The sequence below is a fragment of the Triturus cristatus genome, chromosome 7, assembly GCF_964204655.1.
Source record: "Triturus cristatus chromosome 7, aTriCri1.1, whole genome shotgun sequence".
Lineage (NCBI taxonomy): Eukaryota > Metazoa > Chordata > Amphibia > Caudata > Salamandridae > Triturus > Triturus cristatus.
In genome coordinates, this window is record NC_140590.1 from 862,721,493 (window position 1) to 862,743,391 (window position 21,899).

Consider the following 21,899-nt stretch of genomic DNA (forward strand, 5'->3'; position numbering starts at 1 on the left):
ATCTGGGTTTGATTCATCACCGTTCTTTAGCCCACTCTGCCACCCCAGTTCAGACATGGCCATATGCAAATCAGTCTGACCCTGTGCCTCATGGGAACAGTCCAGCCCGAACTGCCAAGCCATGCCTTCCCTGGACCGGAGACAAGCTTCGTAGGACCGGTTTCTGGCATTTCAGCCGTCTTCAGCCAAGCTTGCTTGAATCCAGTGGCAGAGTGAGCAAGGAACTCACGTCTGAGCATACCCTGCCAACTTATGGCGAACAAAGCGGTACAAAAGGGGGTGGTGATGGACGGAGCATCAGAACCAATCAAACACTCACACCCAGTCAACAGATCTGGGTTTGATTCATCACCGTTCTTTAGCCCACTCTGCCACCCCAGTTCAGACATGGCCATATGCAAATCAGTCTGACCCTGTGCCTCATGGGAACAGTCCAGCCCGAACTGCCAAGCCATGCCTTCCCTGGACCGGAGACAAGCTTCGTAGGACCGGTTTCTGGCATTTCAGCCGTCTTCAGCCAAGCTTGCTTGAATCCAGTGGCAGAGTGAGCAAGGAACTCACGTCTGAGCATACCCTGCCAACTTATGGCGAACAAAGCGGTACAAAAGGGGGTGGTGATGGACGGAGCATCAGAACCAATCAAACACTCACACCCAGTCAACAGATCTGGGTTTGATTCATCACCGTTCTTTAGCCCACTCTGCCACCCCAGTTCAGACATGGCCATATGCAAATCAGTCTGACCCTGTGCCTCATGGGAACAGTCCAGCCCGAACTGCCAAGCCATGCCTTCCCTGGACCGGAGACAAGCTTCGTAGGACCGGTTTCTGGCATTTCAGCCGTCTTCAGCCAAGCTTGCTTGAATCCAGTGGCAGAGTGAGCAAGGAACTCACGTCTGAGCATACCCTGCCAACTTATGGCGAACAAAGCGGTACAAAAGGGGGTGGTGATGGACGGAGCATCAGAACCAATCAAACACTCACACCCAGTCAACAGATCTGGGTTTGATTCATCACCGTTCTTTAGCCCACTCTGCCACCCCAGTTCAGACATGGCCATATGCAAATCAGTCTGACCCTGTGCCTCATGGGAACAGTCCAGCCCGAACTGCCAAGCCATGCCTTCCCTGGACCGGAGACAAGCTTCGTAGGACCGTATACCTGGACGACATAGCAGTGTTCAGCGCCAGCTGGGAGGAACACTTGCACCACCTCCAGGAAGTGTTGTTGGCCCTGCGCAGAGCAGGCCTCACAATCAAGGCCAGTAAGTGCCAGATTGGGCAGGGTTCAGTGGTGTACTTGGGGCACCAAGTAGGGAGCGGCAAGGTGGCCCCCCTGCAACCCAAGCTAGATACCATCCTGGCTTGGGAACCGCCCAAAACCCAGACTCAGGTAAGAGCCTTCTTGGGTCTCACGGGTTACTACAGGAGGTTTGTCAAGGGGTATGGCAACATTGTGCACCCCTTGACCTCGCTGACTTCCAGGAAGCAGCCAAGACTTGTGAACTGGACTGACGCCTGTCAGAAAGCCTTTGATACCCTGAAAACTGCAATGTGTACAGCACCGGTCCTCCAGGCGCCCAACTTTTCCAAAGAGTTCATTGTCCAGATGGACGCTTCAGAGCATGGTGTGGGGGCTGTTCTAGCACAGATAAATGAGGAGGGCCGAGACTTACCTGTAGCCTTCATCAGCTGGAGGTTACTTCCCAGGGAACAGAGGTTGAGTGCGATAGAGCGTGAGGCATTTGCTGTGGTCTGGGCGCTGAAGAAGCTAAGACCCTACCTGTTTGGGACTCACTTCCGGGTTCAGACAGACCACAGGCCCCTCAGATGGTTAATGCAGATGAGGGGTGAAAACCCAAAGCTGTTGAGGTGGTCCATTTCCCTACAGGGGATGGACTTTACGGTGGAACACCGCCCTGGTACAGATCACGCCAATGCTGATGGTCTGTCCAGATTTTTCCGCCTTAGTGATGAGGACTCCCTGGGTGAAGGGTAGTTCTCCCAACATTTCAGCTGGAGGGGACACGTGTTAGACCTGGCATCATTGGCATGAGTCTCTCCTCCATTTTGTTCTGTTGGCCTCCTCTGTTTACGATGTTTTTGCTGGAATATTGCTTTGGGCACTGTGCCACTGCTGATCAGTGCCACAGCACAAGTGCTCCCTATGTTAAATTGATACATTGATTGGTGTTACCATGATTGGCTTGGTTGACTTACTGTTCAGACCCTAGTCTAGTGCACCGCGTGTGCCAAGGGCATGTAAGTTAACTGCTGCTGGTGGGCTTGCAGCACTGGTTGCGCCACCCACAGAAGCAGCTTATAAAATGTGTCCCAGGCCTGCCATCGCAGAACCTGCGTGCAGACCCTGACTGCCATGTCGACTTGGCAAGGAAACCTACTTGCCAGTTTCTAAAACCTTCACTTTGCCACATTTCAGACACCTCTATGGCAGGCCCTAGGGCTGGGTGCATTGTTGGTAAAAGGTAGGTCATGTCCTGATGTGTGTGGCATGACCTAATAGTGAATTACAGCCATTTTCGTTTTTCACTATTGAAGGGCTACCTGCCTCCCAAAGGCCAGAATGGGCAGACTGATTATTAACTCCATTATAATCTATCTGACTCAGGGAGCATGGTAGCAGGTCGAGTTTAGTATCCCTGAACTCAGAATTTAATAACACACCCTTTAGGATGGATGGTTTTTAAATTCTGTGTTTGAAAATAGCCCTTTTAGAAAGTGGCTATTTTCTTTTCCAACTATCCACCGGTCTCTGCTGGTTTGGTGTGTGTGTCAGGCGCTGGGTGGCTCCAGAGGTCTGAATGAGTCAGTGTGGGGTGAATGAGGCATCTACACTTAGAGTGGGGGAAGAGTAGTCCCTGATAGCCTGCCCTGCCTGACACAATGCTGGCTCCACCTTCTGCCGGGCGACTGATAGCCCTGCCCCTGCCAGTGACAATACTGACTCCACCTCCTGCTGGGCGGCTGATGACCCTGCCCTGCTCAGTGAATAGGCCAGGTGCCTCGGCCTGGCAACACCCACAACAAACCTAGGATGGGGGGAATTTCCCTGCGTGGACAAAGGGAACAAAGCAGAAAAGGGGTATAAAAGAAGGACCCCTGAACCAAAGATCTTAGATCACTTCTGACAAGGAAACCTCTACCAAGGACAAGAAGCCTGCTGATCCAAGGACTGCCAGTGTGCTGTTTGCTGGGGGGAACCTGAAGCTGCTTCTTTATTTTTGCCAAGGGACAAGGAGAGAGGAACTTGGTGTGTACTCTCAAGCTTGCAAGAAAATCTCCAAGGGCTGGAAGAGGGCCAGCCTCCTGTTGAAGTCACAGGGCCAAAGGACTTCACCCTCTGCTGGATTACTAGTTGCTGGAACGTGTTGTTTCCAGTACACAGGGGAAATCTGCAGTCTCGACGTCGCCGGACGCCGCCGAATCCAGCTCGACATCGTGAGTAACAGCTCCAGTGTTACGAGCCTTCGACGCCAGCCGCCGGGCCCGATCGCCGCCAGTAGCGATGCCAGTGAGTAGTGAGTTCGGCTCCAGCTCCAAGCGACCCCGTCTCGACGCCGCTGCTGATCACATCGACGCGACACCCTTCTCGACGCCGTGAGTGCTGCTCCGGCCCGACACCTCTCGACGCCGCTGCGGATCGCCCCGAATCCGAGGCACGATCGACGCCGACCCTTCGACGCCGACCCCTCGACGCCGTGGATCATTGGTTTCTTCATTCCAAAGGTACTGTGTTTGTGGGGTCTGTTGCAACTCCAGGCTCGACGTAGCGCTCCTCGCGGTCGACGCCGAACCTTGGGAATATCGTAAACTCGACGTCGTGTGACTCCTGTGGGGGTCACATTGTTGCCAAGAACTGTGTTTTCAGAAGAATACTTACTTTTGTTGCTAAAGAACTATTTCCTAAGAAGAAACTTTACCTGAACTATTATCTTTCCTTCCAAAGAGTATTTATTAAGATTGTGGTATATTTTTGTCGTTATTTGGTCTTGTGCTAAGCCTTATATAAAAATACTATTTTTATAATAACTCCTGTGTTGTGTCCATTTGTAGTGTATCCACTTTATTACTGTATGTGGTCATAAATGCTTAACATGCTGCCTCTGAGATAAGCCTGTCTGCTCTGCCAAGCTACCAAGGGGGTGAGCAGGGGTTATCTGAGTGTGTAATCCCCTTGCTCTGACTAGAGAAGGTGGGTCCCTATTTGTCAGAAGTGTATACCTCTGCCAACTAGAGACCGCCGGTTCTAACAGAGAGGAGCACGCTCTGGAGACGCCATTGAGATATAGCGTAGGAAAGTCAACCACGCCATTGCGTAGTTTCACGGAGCAAAGAAGTTTTGGCTTCATCAGAGATGGTTTGCTTCACGCCAAGTCCACGGGGTGCCTGGAGGGGGATGGGGTGCACCTCTCAGGACTGGGCATGGACTTATTTCTTCTGGACCTAGGGGAGGCCTTGGTAGCAGCAGGGTGTAAGTAGGAAGGGATGCCTTGGTGGGGGGGCCCTGGTAGTGACGGTGGCCACTCCCAAGGCTGTGGAGGAGTTACAGGGCGATCCAGAGTCTGCAGATACCAAGGGGTACTTCATGCAGCAGCACAGCTTGGTGCTAAGCCAGGATGCCCAGGGATGTCTTAGCGTTGTCCCCTGGAAGAACTACGGTGCCGCGTTAGTCCAATGGGCGGTTGTAGGTCTGAGGAACCGGGGGCTGCCAGGAACGCTCCGCCCACCTCTTTCGGGGGGGGCCTGAGTAAGCGAGTGGACTGGTGATCCACGGATGGGAGGAGTGGCCCCTCCCAAGATTTGGTATGCACCAATTGGCGACTGCCACAGTGTAATTTGGCTTATCAGACGGGCAGGCGGCATACGGGTTGGCCTGCCCTGGGATCGCCCGTAAGATAACCCACCATGTTGGCATATTGGGTATGCTAATAAACCTGCAGCAAATTTCTCCACTAACAAGGTGTCGTGTGGTTTATTGATGTATTGTGATGTTGATATGTGACTACAGTTGCTGATATTGGCACTATGTCAAGGCTGCCCGGGGGGCTGTGCAGCGGCCCCTCAATAGGGCGGCCGCCTTAGTGCCACAGGAAGGCACTGGAGTCATCCCATCTAGTTCCCTGGGGCAGGATCCAGGGAAGACTTCCGGCCGACCCCACTTCCGGGGAGTGGGAGGAGACAGGGGTACTTAGTCTGTCCCCCGCCCAACTTTCAGCCTCTTGGTCCCAGCCGTCTCGCCTTGCCCGCCCTTCCGCTTACCCGGCGGACGGCCAATATAAGGTTTTGGGGGGGGCTCATCATTTCTAACCTATTGTTTTGTGTTGCAGGAGGAGTTACAGGGCGATCCAGAGTCTGCAGATACCAAGGGGTACTTCATGCAGCAGCACAGCTTGGTGCTAAGCCAGGATACCCAGGGATGTCTTAGCGTTGTCCCCTGGAAGAACTACGGCGCCCCGTTAGTCCTACGGGCGGTTGTGGGTCTGAGCACCCGGGGGCTGCCAGGAACGCTCCGCCCACCTCTTTCGGGGGGGGGCGTGAGTAAGCGAGTGGACTGGTGGTCCACGGATGGGAGGGGTGGCCCCTCCCAAGATTTGGTATGCACCAATTGGCGACGGCCACAGTGTAATTTGGCTTATCAGACGGGCAGGCAGCATATGGGTTGGCCTGCCCTGGGATCGCCCGTAAGATAACCCACCATGTTGGCATATTGGGTATGCTAATAAACCTGCGGCAAATTTCTCCACTAACAAGGTGTCGTGTGGTTTATTGATGTATTGTGATGTTGATATGTGACTACAGTTGCCGATATTGGCACTATGAGCAGGAGTCCACCAGTAGCACTTTCTCAGAGACCGGGGAGAGGGCGCCGGCCCAGCCGGGCATGTACTGCTCTGTGCTTGTCTCAATGGGTCCGATGCGGGCCTTACAGCCGCAGGGTCAGTTGCAGTGTCTCAGCGCGGTAAAGGCAGGTGTCCCTGTGTGCGAGCAGACCGCCACATCAGCTAACCTCAACCCATCTCTCATCTGCAGCGCGTTACCTCCGTGCTGTTTCTGCCCCAGTGCCGCGGCGAGCTCCCAAACTCTGTGCGCTAGCTCTCTGCCACCAACTCCCAGGACTCTGCTTGTCAGCGGACCCGTGGCTAAGCAGCACTCAATCCTGTCAGTGGCTGTGATTCACGGGAGGCTACAAATGTGCAGCGGATCAGCCCGTAGCACTTGATGTGGCCTCGGCTGCAAGAAGGCCAGAGCAGGCCCTTTAGCACCAGACCCAACCCCTACGCCTCCCCACAGCAGGAGCAGATGTTGCAGCACGCGGGACGAATGCACCGCTGACAAATCCCCTCCATACCTATTGCACGTTGTTCTGCAGTAAGTGCCGGGACCTGCAGTCCATGTCCCAGTCGTGTGCTTCCAGGCTTGCAGTGGTGCAATGGACCCGCCGCTGCCGGCGTGGTCTCCTCCCACATGGCAAAGGCACTCACCTCAGTTAACCTCCAGCAGCCGTGCAAACTGGAGTGCCCGCCGCCACCTCTCCTGAAGTGACCGGATGTGTAGCACTTTGCTCCCACCTGTCAGATACTTCTCTCGGCCTCCTCCGGATCCTAGTGGTATTTCATCTCGGGCACGGTCATGCCCAATCCCTGGCTCCGCTGTGCATCCAGCTCAGATCCATGGTCTCATATCCGCCAGCTCCGCCCGAATCACAAATGTTTTCCGAGTGTTCCCAGGACATGGCCGACGCACCCCAGGCGTTCGATGACACCGCTATGTCACTGGAATTGTCGTATAACTTGGATGGGATGCAGAGAGAAGTTAGAATCCGCCTGCCATCTTGCACTCGCAAGCCACGCCCCTAATCATTCTAATTCTTAACTCTCATTTGTTATTCTATTATGTAATTGCAATTTGAAAGTGATTAGAGGTAAACTCAATAACGTTGGAATTCACCATGTACATGTCTCTAAGACGTTGAAAAAACAAAATACTTTTTCTTTAGTAAACAACAACCTATGTTACTTATACGTATGATTTAATTCTAAATTACTCTTTTCTGCATGCTTTTACGATGAAATAACTAAAATTCTTTGTTTTCAGCATTTTCTATAGCGTGAAGTTTTCACAAATATATTTATTTTTCTCTCAAAATGGGCCATGTTCAGTTTTTGCTCGTCTTTAAAAGTGAAAATGTAATTCCGTTCTATCACTATCATAGCAGGTTATATCCAGTCCTTACTCCAGACACTGCTAAGAGGGGACAGGACAAAGATCCCAAAACAAAGGAAGAGAGTCAGTGATTCAGTGGATGAAATACTAGAACAGATGTTAATTTTGAGACCTCCACCACACTTGACCGCAGCAGAACTGAGTAGTTCAGGTGCTAGTACTAGTTTTATTGTGCCAACGGCTCCAGTACAGCGGAGTGTAACTCAGATTGAACTTCCCCTGCAGATATTGCAAATTACCCCACTGGTAGAATGTAGGTTAATAGTAGTGGTAAATATATATCTACCACTGGCAATAAGGCCACTAACTCAATATAGGGCTCAGTATAGGTCTTAGCAAAGTATTCCCATCCCCAACCTTTGGTAGCTTGGCTGCGAGCAGGCAGGCTTACTTTCAAAGATAGGTATGTAAAGCATTTAAACACACTAGTTCAGTAAATAATTAAGACACCATACACAATAAAAATCCAACACCAATTTATAAAAATAGGTAATATTTTTATCTTTATAATGACACCAAAACAAAAAAAATTCCAATGTAGGGAATTGGAGATATGAATTTGTAAAGATTTAGTACTATATAGCACATAGAAACCTATAGCGCCTATTGGGACATCTGGTCACACTAGACCAGGACAAAGTCAAAGTTTCAGGTCAACCATGATGGAGTCCTGCGCGGCTACCCCTTGCGGTAGGTCTTTGTCAAAGTTTTACCTTCGTACTTAATAACTTTTCTGGAGCTTTTCTTCCTGGGGTCCCTTGAAGCTCTCAGCCAGTCTGGATTCGGTGAGGGTTTGCCGGCTTGCCTTGCGACAAGCTCCCAGCCAAACTTATGGAAGTCAGACCTCCGGAGCATTCTAGCGAGACGAACCAGGGATACAGGCTGGCTCGCGGTTGAAGACGTGCGGCTTGACTCTCACAGTTGGTCCCGTTCACCTCTCCTACATTCGGACTTAGAAACCTTTACAGAGTTTTTCTTCAAGGGTCCCTCGCCGGTTTGGTTTTCAGCCAAATCCCGGTCAAACTTTGGAAGTCGCACCTCCAGAGCTTTTCAGTGGGACGAACTTGGATGGCAGGCCAGCTCGCGGTTGAGGGTCACTGGCCTGGCTGGTCAGGTCGAGCCAGTCCACCTATGGACTTTTTTTCAAAGTTGCTCCAAACTTCTCCAAACTTCTGGAATTTCTTCCCGAACTTTCTTTGAGGGTCCCAAAGTGTCCAAAACATACTCTAAGGGTCTGGAGGCTCCAAGATGGTATTTGAAAGTTTGGGACTTGTATTCCCACAATCCATTTGGACAAAACCATAACAAATCCACTGGTAATACTCCAGGCTGGGGATTCTTGGTGGTGATGGCCCAGGTGACCTCTGTTAACCTGTAGCTTGCAGGGAGTCCACTCTTTAGTCCTTTTGAAGCAAGGTGGGTCCAGAGGATTGTATTTCCTGATAGTCTAGCAGGCGCAGTTGGTCAGAGTGCACGGCTTGGTTGGTTGAAATCAAACTTTTCAGCATGGACCCTTATTCTTCCTTAAGTTTCCAGCAGCAGATCTGAGAGGCTCTGCCCCTCTCAGATACGTATTCCAATTTCTCTGGCTCAAGCAGGAGGGCTAAGAGTCCAAAGAGGTGCAGGACAACACCCCAGGCTATGACCACATCCTCCAAAGTGTGGCACTATATTCTCCCAGAGAGAACTATTTCTCCAAAATTCATTATGGCTATTTTCCAGCAGAGAGAGAAGAGCTAACTAAACCAGCCTACAGGATGGTTCATCTACACATTCTCCCTCACCTTTGCATCTGGAAATTCCAGCCTTAAGCCTGCCATCTGGCGAGGTTCAGAGGGTAGAGCTGTAACTAGACTTGACTTACACTGTCTGTCCCCTCCTGTCTTTGAAGAAGATGTTTTACGACGCTTCCCCCTGCTATAGTATTTTTATGTAGCAGAACTCAGTATGGCACCCTGACCCCATGGACTACTTATCACCTTATCAAAGCAGCCTGGCTAATCCACTCAACTCTGGCCAATCAGATCAGAGCACTAGCAGGCTGAATTTTGGCTTACAGACAAGAAGGTCATATAACTTCTTGTCAATACATTTTAGGATACATTCAACAATACCATATTTGTGTACCGTGGAAACGTGTGTGAACCCCCATATGTCCCCTCCCTTGACGAACAATTAACGCTCTGCAGTCCAAGAAGTGTGACAGCGTAGTAGAACGAGTCAGTACCTGACACTATGCTATAACCTGTGAAAGACACTGTACCTTGCTAAGTGAAATGATAACCTGTATGGCATGACCTTTCCTTTGTTCAATAAAAAGAGTTAATGAAAAAAAAACAATACCATATTCTCGGTCTAGGTCCACTCTCTACCCGCAGCTCCGCTGTGCCGTCTCTTGCCTCCAGACCCCGACCTCCTCCTTGGGAGGTTTGAGGCTGCTGTCCGCTCCTGCGCCTCCTGCCCACTCCAACTGTGACCAGACTGCCTGCAACCACCGTAACCTTTCTCAGCTGTTTTTTTCTTAATTTTTTCCTGCTGCGCCACTGTTATTGTGCCCATCTGTGTCTTGCTCTAATTCCACCACTGTTGTTATGTTCTCGTGCCTGCCTGTTCCTTTTGCCGCTGCTGCCCCTGCGGCCCCTCGCCTCCGGAATTCCCCCACCGAATTCCCCCGCTCCCACCTCCCAGCCTCTCCTCCCTCCAACCTCCCCATCTTAATGGAGCCCGTCTGCACCCGTCCACGACTCAACCGCAGCCAGCGTCAGGAACCCTGGACCTCCCACTACCCATCGCTATGACACCACCACCCTCCTCGCACTCAACCCTGGAAGACTTAGGGAATGCCAACAGACCTCGCCGAACATGACCCACGGCCAGTTCTCCTGCCTCCACTGCCGCCAGACCATCACCGCCACCCCCGCCTCCAACACCGGCGACGCCAGCACCGGAGACACCTTAAAATGCATCCTCCTCAATGTACGCTCCATACACAAACACGCCATGGAAATCAGGAACCTACTCGACTCTCTCTCGCCCAACATCGCCTTCTTCACAGAGACCTGGACCAACGCATCCTCTGCCCCCAACATCCGCACCACCATCCCAGACAGATACAAGATCCAGAGGAAAGACCGCCCCAACCACCCAGGAGGGGGCCTCACCATTGCCCAAAAGAGCACCCTCCGCCTCACCACCTCCAGCGAAACCTTCCCCCTGCCGAACACCTGCACTTCCAGATCGTGGAACCCTCGTCTACAGACCTCCCGGCCCCTGAACACCATTCGCCACCACCATCACTGACTTCATCGCACCCCACGTCATCGCCTCAACAAACTACATACTCATTGGAGACCTGAACTTCCACCTCGACAACCCCAGCAACCCTAACTCCACTATCCTTTTTGACAACCTCGCCAGCATCGGACTTAAATAACTCGTCACCACACCGACCCACAGAGCAGGACACACCCTCTACCCCATCTTCGTGGCAGGAAACAGCATCCAATTCAGCCACACAACGCAGCCGCCATGGACCGACCACCACTGCGTAAACTTCGCCATCAACAAACCCAAGGCACCCAAACCAGCCCCACGCCCACCATGAAGGAACTGAAGCAAGGTTACCGACGAGCAATTTAACTCCACCCTCACCTGGGACAACCACACCTGGGCACCCGACGCAACCGACACAGCCAGAGAACTTCACACCTGGATCTCCAACTGGGCAGACGAGCTCGCCCCGCTACGCAACCCTGACAGACAGTGCCCCAGGAAAGCCACCAGGTTCACCACCGCTCTCCAAGAAGCCAGACGCACCTGCAGACACCTGGAGAAGAACTGAAGAACTACGAAGACAACCGAAAACCACACTACCTACAAGGACGCAATGACGGACTACCACAACCAGATCAGAGCCACCAAGAGGAACTTCATCCACAACAAAATCCTTGCCAACTCCACCAACTCCAAGGAACTTTTCAGTGTCATTCAAGAATTAACCAACCCATGCAGCGAAGCCACAGACATCACCCCATCCCAAGACCTCTGCGACAAGCTTGGAACCTATTTCCACCTCAAGATCAAAAACCTCTACAACTTCATCGACCATCCACCAGGCGCCACAGATGGCCCCCCGCACCCCAGAAACACCAGCCAGCCCACCATCCCCAACTGGACACCGATCATGGCCGATGACACCGCCTCGACCATGAAAAGCATCCACTCGGGGGCCCTCACCGACCCCTGCCCCCCTCACATCTACCACAGAGCCACGGCCGCCAACACACCCGAACTACAACGCACCATCAACGCCACCTTCAAAACAGCACCTTCCCAGACGACTGGAAGCGCGCAGAAGTCAGACCCCTGCTCAAGAATCCCAAAGCTGACCCCACCGACCTCAAGAACTATCGGCCAATCTCGCTCCACCCCTTCATAGCCAAAGTTGCAGAGAAAACAGTCAACAGGAAACTGACACGATTCATTCAAGAGAACGCCGTCCTCGACCCATCCCAATCCGGATTCCGAAGCAGCCACAACACAGAGGCCGCCCTACTCGCCACCACAGATGAAATCCGCAACATCCTGGCCAAGGCCACTCTGCAGCCCTCATCCTACTCAACCTATCAGTGTCCTTCAACACCGTCTCCCACCGCACAGTAGTCGCCAGACTACACGACCCAGGCATACAAGGAACAGCCCTGGACTGGATCCTATCATTCCTTACCGGAAGAATCCAAAGGATCAGACTACCACCCTTCCTCTCCGACCCCGCGAAAATCACCTGTGGAGTCCCACAGGGTTCATCACTGAGCCCCACCCTCTTCAACATCTACATGGCCTCCCTTGCAGCAATCATCCGACAACACGGCCTCAACATCGTATCCTACGCTGACGACACCCAGCTTATCCTCTCCCTCACCAAAGACCTCACCACTGCCAAACTCAACTTCCAGAAAGGAATGCAAGACTTCGCAGTCTGGATGACCAACAGCTGCCTGAAGCTCAACGCCGAGAAGATAGAAGTCCGCGTCCTTGGTAATACCCCTTCTGCATGGGACAGGACCTGGTGGCCGACCACCCTCGGAAGCCCACCTACCCCCTCAGACCATGCCAAGAACCTCGGCATCGTACTCGACTCATCACTCACCATGAACCGACAGGTCAACGCCGTCACCTCCCCTCCCCTCCAGCTGCTTCAACACCCTTCGCATCCTCTGCAAGATCTTCAAGTGGATCCCCCTGAGTCAAGGAAAACAGTCACCCATGCACTCATCACTAGCAGACTGGACTATGGAAACGCACTCTACGCCGGCATCAACAAGTGCCTACTCAGCAAACTACAGACAATACAGAACACCGCCGCCAGACTCGTCCTCTGCATCTCCCGACACGAACACATCAGCCAACACATACAAAGTCTCCACTGGCTCCCCGTGGAGAAAAGAGTCACTTTCAAAATCCTCACTCACGCCTACAAATGCCTACACAACAACGGACCCAAATACCTCAATGACAGAATGAACTTCCACGTACCCAAAAGAAACCTCTGATCTTCCAACCTCGCACTGGCTGAAACCCCACGCATCCACAGAGCCAGAACAGGCAGAAGATCCTTCTCTCACATTGCAGCCAAGACCTGGAACGAGCTACCGGCAGACATTAGACGTGCCCCCTCCCTGAACACCTTCAGGATGACCCTCAAGACTTGGCACTTCGGGTAAACAGATCTGTGGACCCCCCTCAACACCTTGAGACCCTCACGGGTGAGTAGCGAGCTTACAGTTCCCTGATTGATTTATTGATTGATTGAATACCATTCTAGAAAGCCCTTGAATGATATTTTATCAGCTCCTTGACATTAGTTATTATTTAATAACTTCTTGCCATGTTAACCTATATGGCTGGTGATTTGTAATGGGAAAAAATACTTGAGGATTCTTTCCAACACCAGGACTTATAAAACATCTTTTATGAGGACCCTGCCTATGTCTACAAGACCCCACACCCCTGGGATACATAGGGGAGACATAAGCGTTCTGAATATGTAAACATATCGCAGATCTTCACTCTACAGTGCACCTAGCACAAAAGTCGATTTTGTAAAATGTGCAATTTCACTAAACCCAGTGCATATAAACCTCATTTTATAAGGGTCCTTCTTATAGATACTGACCCCCCACCCCTGGGACACCTAGGAAAGACCCTGAGGGTACCTAATATGCCAGAATATTGTAGTTTATTAATTTTTAAGTGCCCCAAACACCAAAGTCGAGTTTGGGCACAATTTGCATTTTAAAAGCAGTCCTGCAACACAGGGCTGCTTTTAAACTGACCTCAGGCTCCATCAGTACACACAAAGGTCACAGTCGTAAGCAGCGGCAGCGGTTGACGATCTGGAGTTGATGGCACTGATGTCAGTGGGCCAAGAATGCAGTGCGGGACAGGGTGGTGCATCGAGTAACCTAAGATCGGTGCCCCCAAACCACGGTGCCGGCAGCGGCGTCGATGTCAGCTTGGAGAGGCATAGTCGGTGAGATCAGGGCTTCGGTGTGCAGTGGGAAGGTGCTCAGTGTTCTCCACGAGTGGTGTCCACAGTGCAGGCAGCGGCGTCAGTGATGGCATCGTCAGGGATACCAGGGTAGCAGTGTGAAGCGAGGAGGTGCTGAGCATGGTGCCCACAGGTCTCGGTAGCGGTGGCGGGTGGTGGCGTTGGTGAGACCAGGGTTGCGGTGTGAAGTGCAATGGTGCCCTCTACGGGGCCGGCGGCGGCTTCAACGGTGGCATCGGGTTACCTTTTTACTATGTGGCAGCTGAAACATTCAGTTCCAGAAGCCGCTACCCAGAAGATGTTGAAGTCTTTGATTTCACTTGAGACTTCCAACAGGAGCCAAACTCTACATCAAGCCCTTAGAGATACACAGGACGCAGAAAGCACAGTTCGGTCCTTTCTCTGCCCAAGATAGAAGCAGCAACTGCAGGCCAACCCAGCAAGTCACACAGCAAAGTGGTAGTCTCTCCTCACAGCTCTTCTTCCTGGCAGGCCCCTTAGTCCAGCAGTAATCTAAAGCTCTGGGGTCAGGGCCCCAATATTTATACCAGTTTAGACTGGCTCAGGCCGGGATCACCACAGGAGGTGGAGACAGGTTTGTGAGAGGCAGCCACAGTCCATTCAGGTACAAGAAACAACTCCCATTACTCTAAATGCAGCCAGGTCTATTCAGCCTGGCTATGAGTCACCCAGGAAATGCAGGACACACCTCAACCTCCCCTTTGTGTCTGTCTAGTGTGAATGCACATCCCCTTCTCCCGTCACTATAAACCCAGACAGGGAATGCACAAAAGGCCAAGGCACACAGGATGATTAAGCAAGACAATTCCCACTTTCTAAAAGTGGCAGTTTCAAACACATATTAGAAAAACCTTCTTTACTAAAAGATGTATCTTTAAATTCTGAGTTCAGGAAGCCTAAACTCCATTTCTCTATATTGTCCTAATGGAAGTTAGGCTTGTAAGATGTTACAAGGCATCCCCCATGTTAGCCTATGGGACAGATAGCCTTTCAATAGTGAAAAAGAACGGTACAGTATTTCACTATCAGGGCATGTAACACACACCAGTACATGTCCTAACTTTCACATACACTGCACCCTGTCCACAGGGGTGCCATGGGCCTATCTGAGGGGTGTCTTACATGTACGAAGCCACAGCTAACCCACTTGGAGAAATAGCTGAAGGTACATATGTCCATGTTCCTTTGAAGTTGTGATGATTTTGCTGCATTTACGAACAATTTGCCAAAATTGAGGGACAAGCCAGTGCAGTGGTATGCACAAGTGGAAAGGTTCCTAAAATTTTAAAGGTACCGTGGACGGATTTAAATAACATTTTTGCCATTGTAGTGCTTGACAATTTATGGGCTGAATGTGCAGTGCAGTGGCCTAGAATGGAATCAGCAAGAGTGTCTGGGACAAATCCGCTGTCTCACATAGTGATGGAGAAGTATGAAGCTGTTATTACCTTTTTAAAGGGCAAAGTGTCTCTGAAAGATCTGGATTGGCTCAAAATTAAAAGAACTACCCAAGAGCTAAAGGAGACTGTACATGAATTATATGAGAGATTACTGCAGGTATTCCAGCATCATAGTGGACATGAGGATCCGGAGTAAAAGGATACAGGGATTTTTGTGTCCCAGTTTGTATTAGGACTGTAGCCAGAAATCAGTTTGTACTCAACCCAAAGCATGATTTGCTGGCAAAATAAATCGCTAAACAAAATCTTGAGATATGTCAAATATTGTGGTGATGAATTGGACATGAAGCAGAAAAAGATAAAGGAGAAGATCATGTTGGCTCAGACAAAGCTGGCTCAGAATGGTTTTCAGGATCCTTCCTTGGTGGGGAATCAAGGAATACAGGGTATTGTGATGCCACAAATGGGTTATCAGGGAAGTCAAGGAGCAATGCCCATGTCACAGGGAAGAGGTAGAGGTGTTTCTGTAGTTACACGGTCTCTTCAGATGTTGCTGATATGAAAAAGATTACTGCTTGTCACAGCTGTCATAAAATCAGACATTGGAAGAGGGAATGTCAATATAATCCTGAAAATTCTGGAGCAAATATGCAAATGCCACAAGGTATGTAAATGCAAAATGTCCTGGTCATGGAATGCAGATGTCAGCATAGGGACTGATCCCAATTATGCCAATTGCACGTGCACATATGGGGAATCCTAGATTTAATTTGAATCAGATGCCAAAAATTAATATGAATCCATTTCAGAATGCTCAGCCACAATTTCAGAACACAAACCAGAACACATTGCAATAATTCCCATTATTAGAGAGTGATGGTTCTGGTTCAAAGAATTCACAATGAAGGTGCCTGAGAAAGGAAGAAGACTGCGTACTTGGCACAGTCTTAGAGGTAGACCAGAGTGGCCCATGTGTAGATGAAGAGGTGTAGGACCACGCCACATAATTTCTCATTGATACTGGTATTACCAGGTCTCAGACTTATCTCTCTTAGGGGGGAAACAATCCAAGTTGCAGGAATAACTAATAAACAAATTCAAAATCCAGTTTCTGAAAGGGTGTCACTAAAAATAGGATCCTTTGAAGAGAAGCACCAATTTGTTGTTTGCGATTCAACTCCTGTAAACCTGTGCAAGTTAAATTGCACAATTTACTGTACACCGGATGGTGTAGCAATCCAAACACATGATGAGGATGTGGATTTTAAATTAATCAGACAACAAGCTGAGACAGGGTTATTTTGTTTGTTAAATGTTGACAGATGTACCGAAGATCTGAGAGAAACAGTGAATGCCGAAGTTTGGGACTTTTTTAAATGGAAAGACATCAGACTAATTAAAGGTTTAGAACCAGTTCGGATTATGGTGAAATCAAATGCTGTTTACCCTAGAACGCCACCGTATCATTTGACCCCAGAAACGATCGCAAAAATGCAGCCAGTGATAGATGACATGTTACAAAAAGGAATCTTGAGAGAATTGATTGGAAGTCCATATAACTCTCCAATTATGGGTTTCCAGAAGCCCACTGGAAAATACAGAATAGTTCAGGATGTATGGAAAATAAATGAAATTGTAGTACCCTGTTGTCCTCTGTTACCTAATCCAGCCAACATACTGTTTCAAATTCCATGTACTGCAGAATGGTTTACCATGATTGGTCTGTGATGGGCTTTCTTCTCAGTGCCATTGCACGAAGACAGCCAATTTGTATTCTCTTTTGTCTTCCAGAAGAGAACATTAACATGGTGTTGTGCCCCAAAGGGGTATACAGAGAGTCCATCTATATTTAACCAGATTTTAAAAAGAAATGTAGAGATCCTGATAACGCCCTACCAATCTACAATAATTCAGTGGATAGATGATTTGTTTGTGGCATCAGAAGCGCAGAATGCATGCAAAAATGACCATTGCACTCTTGAATAACCTGGCATGGAATGGACACAAATGTCTCCAAGGAAATTGAATTACTGTCAAAAAGAAGTTCGATATCTGGGACACATTATTGTGAAAGGAGCTAGGAAGGTGTCACCAGAAAGATTGGAAGCAGTCTTGCAGATGAATCCACCACAAACTCAGAAATAAATCAGGATGTTTTTCGGAATGGTTAGCTATTGTAGAAAGTGGATACAAAACTTTTCCTTTGTAGAAAACCCTCTACTGAGACTGACACACACGGATGTATCTGATTCGATTCCATGGGACAATGAATGTGCAAAGGCATTCCTGCAGTTGAAAGATAAACTGTGTCGCGCCCCAGCACTAGGAATGCCATATTACACAAAAGAGTTTACACTAATTTGCAGTGAGAGAGTTCGGTGCGCTCTCTCAGTTTTGACACAAACTCATGGCAGATCTCAAAAACCTGTAGCTTACTTTTCTACCACCATTGACCCTGTAGCAGCAGGACTTCTCTGTTTCATTAAAATGGTGGCCACGATAAGCACTATGGAAAACACAGGGTGGAGAGAGGAGAAGAGGAAACCGCCCTACGTCCCTTTACTACTGAGAGTTTAACACGGATAAAGGTACGGTAGCTGATAATTCAAGGAACCATGTAGTGTAATTTACACTACAGGTAGACCCAAATAATCCATCTTTGGATAGACCTGAGTGGCGCAGGTTGAATCTAGGTAAGTTGTCATAGAAAGGTCATCCTTAATGGAAGAGGAAACCTCACACACGTAATAGTGTCATGCTTCATCAGAGAATATTGGAGTTGTGGATACGAAGGAAGGAGGAGACCGAAACTCTCTACCGAACGGATATTCTTTCAAGTGGGATTATTGCTTGTGAAAATAATATTGATAAACTGCTGAGCTTTTATGAAGGAGGATTCAGACTATATTAAGAGAGAAAGGATAGAGAGTTGTGCGTTTGATATCGATACAGACCAATTTATAAGTTTTGTACCTTGGAATCTGAATTTCAGCCCTGAAGAAGTCAAGGATGCTTGATCTAGCATGACGAAACACGTGTTGGCTGCTTAGAATTTGGTTTATATTGAAGAAATACTTAATTGAATATTTTGGATGTACGGACAAGAGAAGTCTGCTGTACCAACTGAAGAATACATGATTTAAAGACAAGAAGAATAAATTTATGGACATTGAAATCTTTATTTGTGGATCATATACATTTTGTGTGCTCGCGGAGGATTTTTCTTTAGTTTTGTTATCCGCACATGTGGGTAGGGGTAGGGTTGTGTAGGTAACCAACCCTTCTACCCCTGCGAGCACCGTTAGATACGAATTGTAATTTGATACTCTGACCCAGATGTGTAGTTGAGCGCCCTTTCATTTTCCTGGTTACCTAGTGTTCAGTTAGCAAAAGAATAAACATATTGACTATTCTACTAAGAATGAGAAAATAAACTTTTAAAACTTCACCAACCCACTCTTTATTGACTGAACATCAAATGTAATTATTGATGTCTTTCTGATGTAATGCTTCATTCGAAAACGGTGGCAAAGATTATTCGGACGAAGAAGCAGCGAAACTTCCAGGTTCTCTAAGTAAGTTTTACAGTAACACCATTTGTAGAAATTCTACAGAGATTTCTGTGCTGTCATGGATACCACCTGTGTGAAAACATAATGCTTTTCATTAAGCTGCATTTCAAATTTCAGTGGAAACCTACAGACGCAACAGGGTCTCTGGACACTTTCTTCCCTTTATCTTCCATTAACCTCAGTTATTTATGGAAAGTGTCAGGGTGTAAGTCAGGAAAGCACATCGAACTTGCTCTCAATCCTCTTAAATAGTTAATTAGAGCGTTGACAGCTCTAACAAATGTGTCATTGTCGTTTCGTGGATTACCATGCAAGGAATTTTCCCCTCCAGTCTGTAGAATTAAGCATTATCATCACTATCCCCTCAACTATATTCCTCACTAGTTTTATTTATTTAGTGTTTTATAGAGCGCGAACGTGACCTGTTAGGGTATCAGAGCGCTTTACAGAGTTAAGCAAGATGTTTAAAAGATAATTCAAGACAGACAAAATCATGAGAGCGTTTTGCCATCAGAAGCAGGGTAATGCAAAGAGAGGGAATAAGCAACATGGGTACAATTTAACGGGGAAAAGCAAACAGCGGGAGCAGAGACAGATTGTACAGCACTAGACTCTGCCCCATAAAGTGAACAGTGAGGTACGAATGAGGTAGAAGGAAATAGCAACGGCCATGGTACAAGATATTGCATAGGCTACATCAAAAAAGTCCAGATTGGCATACATATGTAGAGGTCAAGAAGAGATGCATGTCGCTAGGCAGCAAGCTGTATAAGCGCTGAGAATGTTAAGGAAGGCATTTGCCCATTAGGAAGGTCTTTGCTTCCTTTTTTAATCCAGCCAAGCACGGTATTCTTCTGATGTGGGGCAGCAGCGAGTTACAGATGTGTTATGTCCTCTGTGCGTCAGATGTGGGTATGTTTCTCCAACGCTGGGCTGGCTCAGGACCTTCACAAGGGAACGAAAGTTGGGGCATTATAACCCAGGCCTGTGCTTTTCAAGACCCCGTACATAGGTAACACAATTAATTTATAGATGTATTTTTTTAAAGCAAAATTGCCTCTCCTTTTGAACAATGTCGCAGGCTACAAGGTGATACCCCATGATGGTGCCAGATGGCTCAGCTGCTGTATTTTCTGTGTAGGACATGTTTTGTTTTATACTTTGAATCATCTGAGAAATGCAAATATTTAACCTGTGGGCCCTGCATCAAGTGTTTGCCCAAGGCCCCACAGAAACCTCTGGTAAAGCTATGTTGGCTCTGCCTGTATCTCCAAGTGTCCGCTCAGTGTTTTCCATTTTGTCTACCAGCATGAGCAGGCAACAGTGAAAGCACGCCCAAGGTACAAAGAGGCGTCCCTATCCCTAGGTTGTCCAGACTTCCATACAAGCGTCCAGTTTTTTAAAAACAGTCCACCACACAGGTCTTGAAATTCCTCAGCTCTGCACCCCCAAAGTTGACTTAAAACATTAGGGACTCCATTGCAGTCCCCATGCTCGCAGGCTCCTCCAGGACCTGTTCTACACATTTGACACTCCCCAAGATCTCTTTCCAGGTATTGTTGATTGATTCAACCACAGCTACACTCTTGTCATTTTCTACTGCATATCTGAGTGGTGAAGATTAATGGATCTCAGATGAGTGCTTTCACCAAAGTCAGCTCCTTGCCATCGGAGTAGGCCGCTGTTACTGTCACACCCTGACTCCTCATATTCACAGCACTTTGAGGTGAAAAGTACTCTGCTTTGCACTTCTTATCTCCCATGTTGCCTCTCACAGATCACTACACCGTAATATACTTATAGCCAACAAGGCCTCCTGGTTGCAAGCCTAGGTATGACACTCGATCCGTTCCAGCCAAGCTTTAGAAACAAGAGGTGCTAGATCACAGCCACACAACCAAGCCTGACACACACAAGCTGTCTTCCAGATGTCTAAGAGACAACAGGGATTCCTGCCCCTCAGAGTTACAATGTGCCAACTTTGGAGTCTTTCACCAGCTGTTCATCCAACCCTAGGTCAGCCAATGCTTCCCACCCACCACCTGGTTTACAAAGACAGGAGGCCAATAACTACAAGGACAGGAGGCCAGGCTCCACAAAGACAGGAGGCCAGGCTCTACAAAGTCAGGAGGCCAGGCTTTACAAAGACAGGATGCCAGGCTCTACAAAGACAGGAGGCCAGGCCCTACAAGGGCAGGAGGCCAGGCTCTACAAAGACAGGAGGCCAGGCTCTACAAAGACAGGACGCCAAGCTCTACAAAGACAGGAGGCCAGGCCCTACAAGGGCAGGAGGCCAGGCTCTACAAAGACAGGAGGCCAAGCTCTACAAAGACAGGAGGCCAGGCCCTACAAGGGCAGGAGGCCAGGCTCTACAAAGACAGGAGGCCAAGCTCTACAAGGGCAGGAGGCCAGGCTCTACAAAGACAGGACGCCAGGCTCTACAAAGACAGGAGGCCAGGCCCTACAAGGGCAGGAGGCCAAGCTCTACAAGGGCAGGAGGCCAGGCTCTACAAAGACAGGATGCCAGGCTCTACAAAGACAAGAGTCCAGGCTCTACAAAGACAGGAGGCCGAGCTCTACAAGCACAGGAGGCCAGGCTCTACAAAGACAGAAGACAAGGCTCTCGAAAGACAGGATGCCAAGAGACACGCCAACACTGCAGTATGAAGTCCTGCACACCTCCATGCACAGCCGCAGTTAGATCACAATGTGTGGGAGGAAAATGCAAAGATTCTACCCCTAATCACGCCACTTGGGACACCACTCCTTCACTGCAGCCTGTCTCCTTAGACATGAACTGCATCACCCTGGAGCAGCACGTTCGACAAGCAAAAGGGGAGCCTGCCTGACGCATATGCCTAAGCAGCCATCTTTGGTTCAGTCGTGCATGTCCCCATTTGGGCCTTTTGAAATCTAGAAAAAGGAAACTGTGAAAATGTGAGCTAAGAGGTTAAAACTTCCACAGACTACATTTGTTTAAAATAGTGCTTTGGCATCTCAGAAGTGTTTCTTCCCTTTGTCATTGCCATTCCCTCTGCTTACATATAATCTCTTAGAACTCCCCTTGACTGCTCGCCCATACTTTTGCTCTCAGAATTGGAAAACAGAGAGCA

General features: G+C 49.0%; 1 long non-coding RNA gene across 1 annotated transcript in view; it reads left to right on the forward strand.

Moving 5' to 3' along the window:
* Positions 1 to 5,375, forward strand: part of LOC146810762 (uncharacterized) — a 259,819-nt gene extending 254,444 nt beyond the window's left edge. The window contains exon 3 of the long non-coding RNA XR_014965729.1: positions 5,347 to 5,375. This is a non-coding gene — a long non-coding RNA (uncharacterized LOC146810762). The remainder of the gene's footprint in view (positions 1 to 5,346) is intronic.
* The last annotated feature ends 16,524 nt before the right edge of the window (positions 5,376 to 21,899 follow it).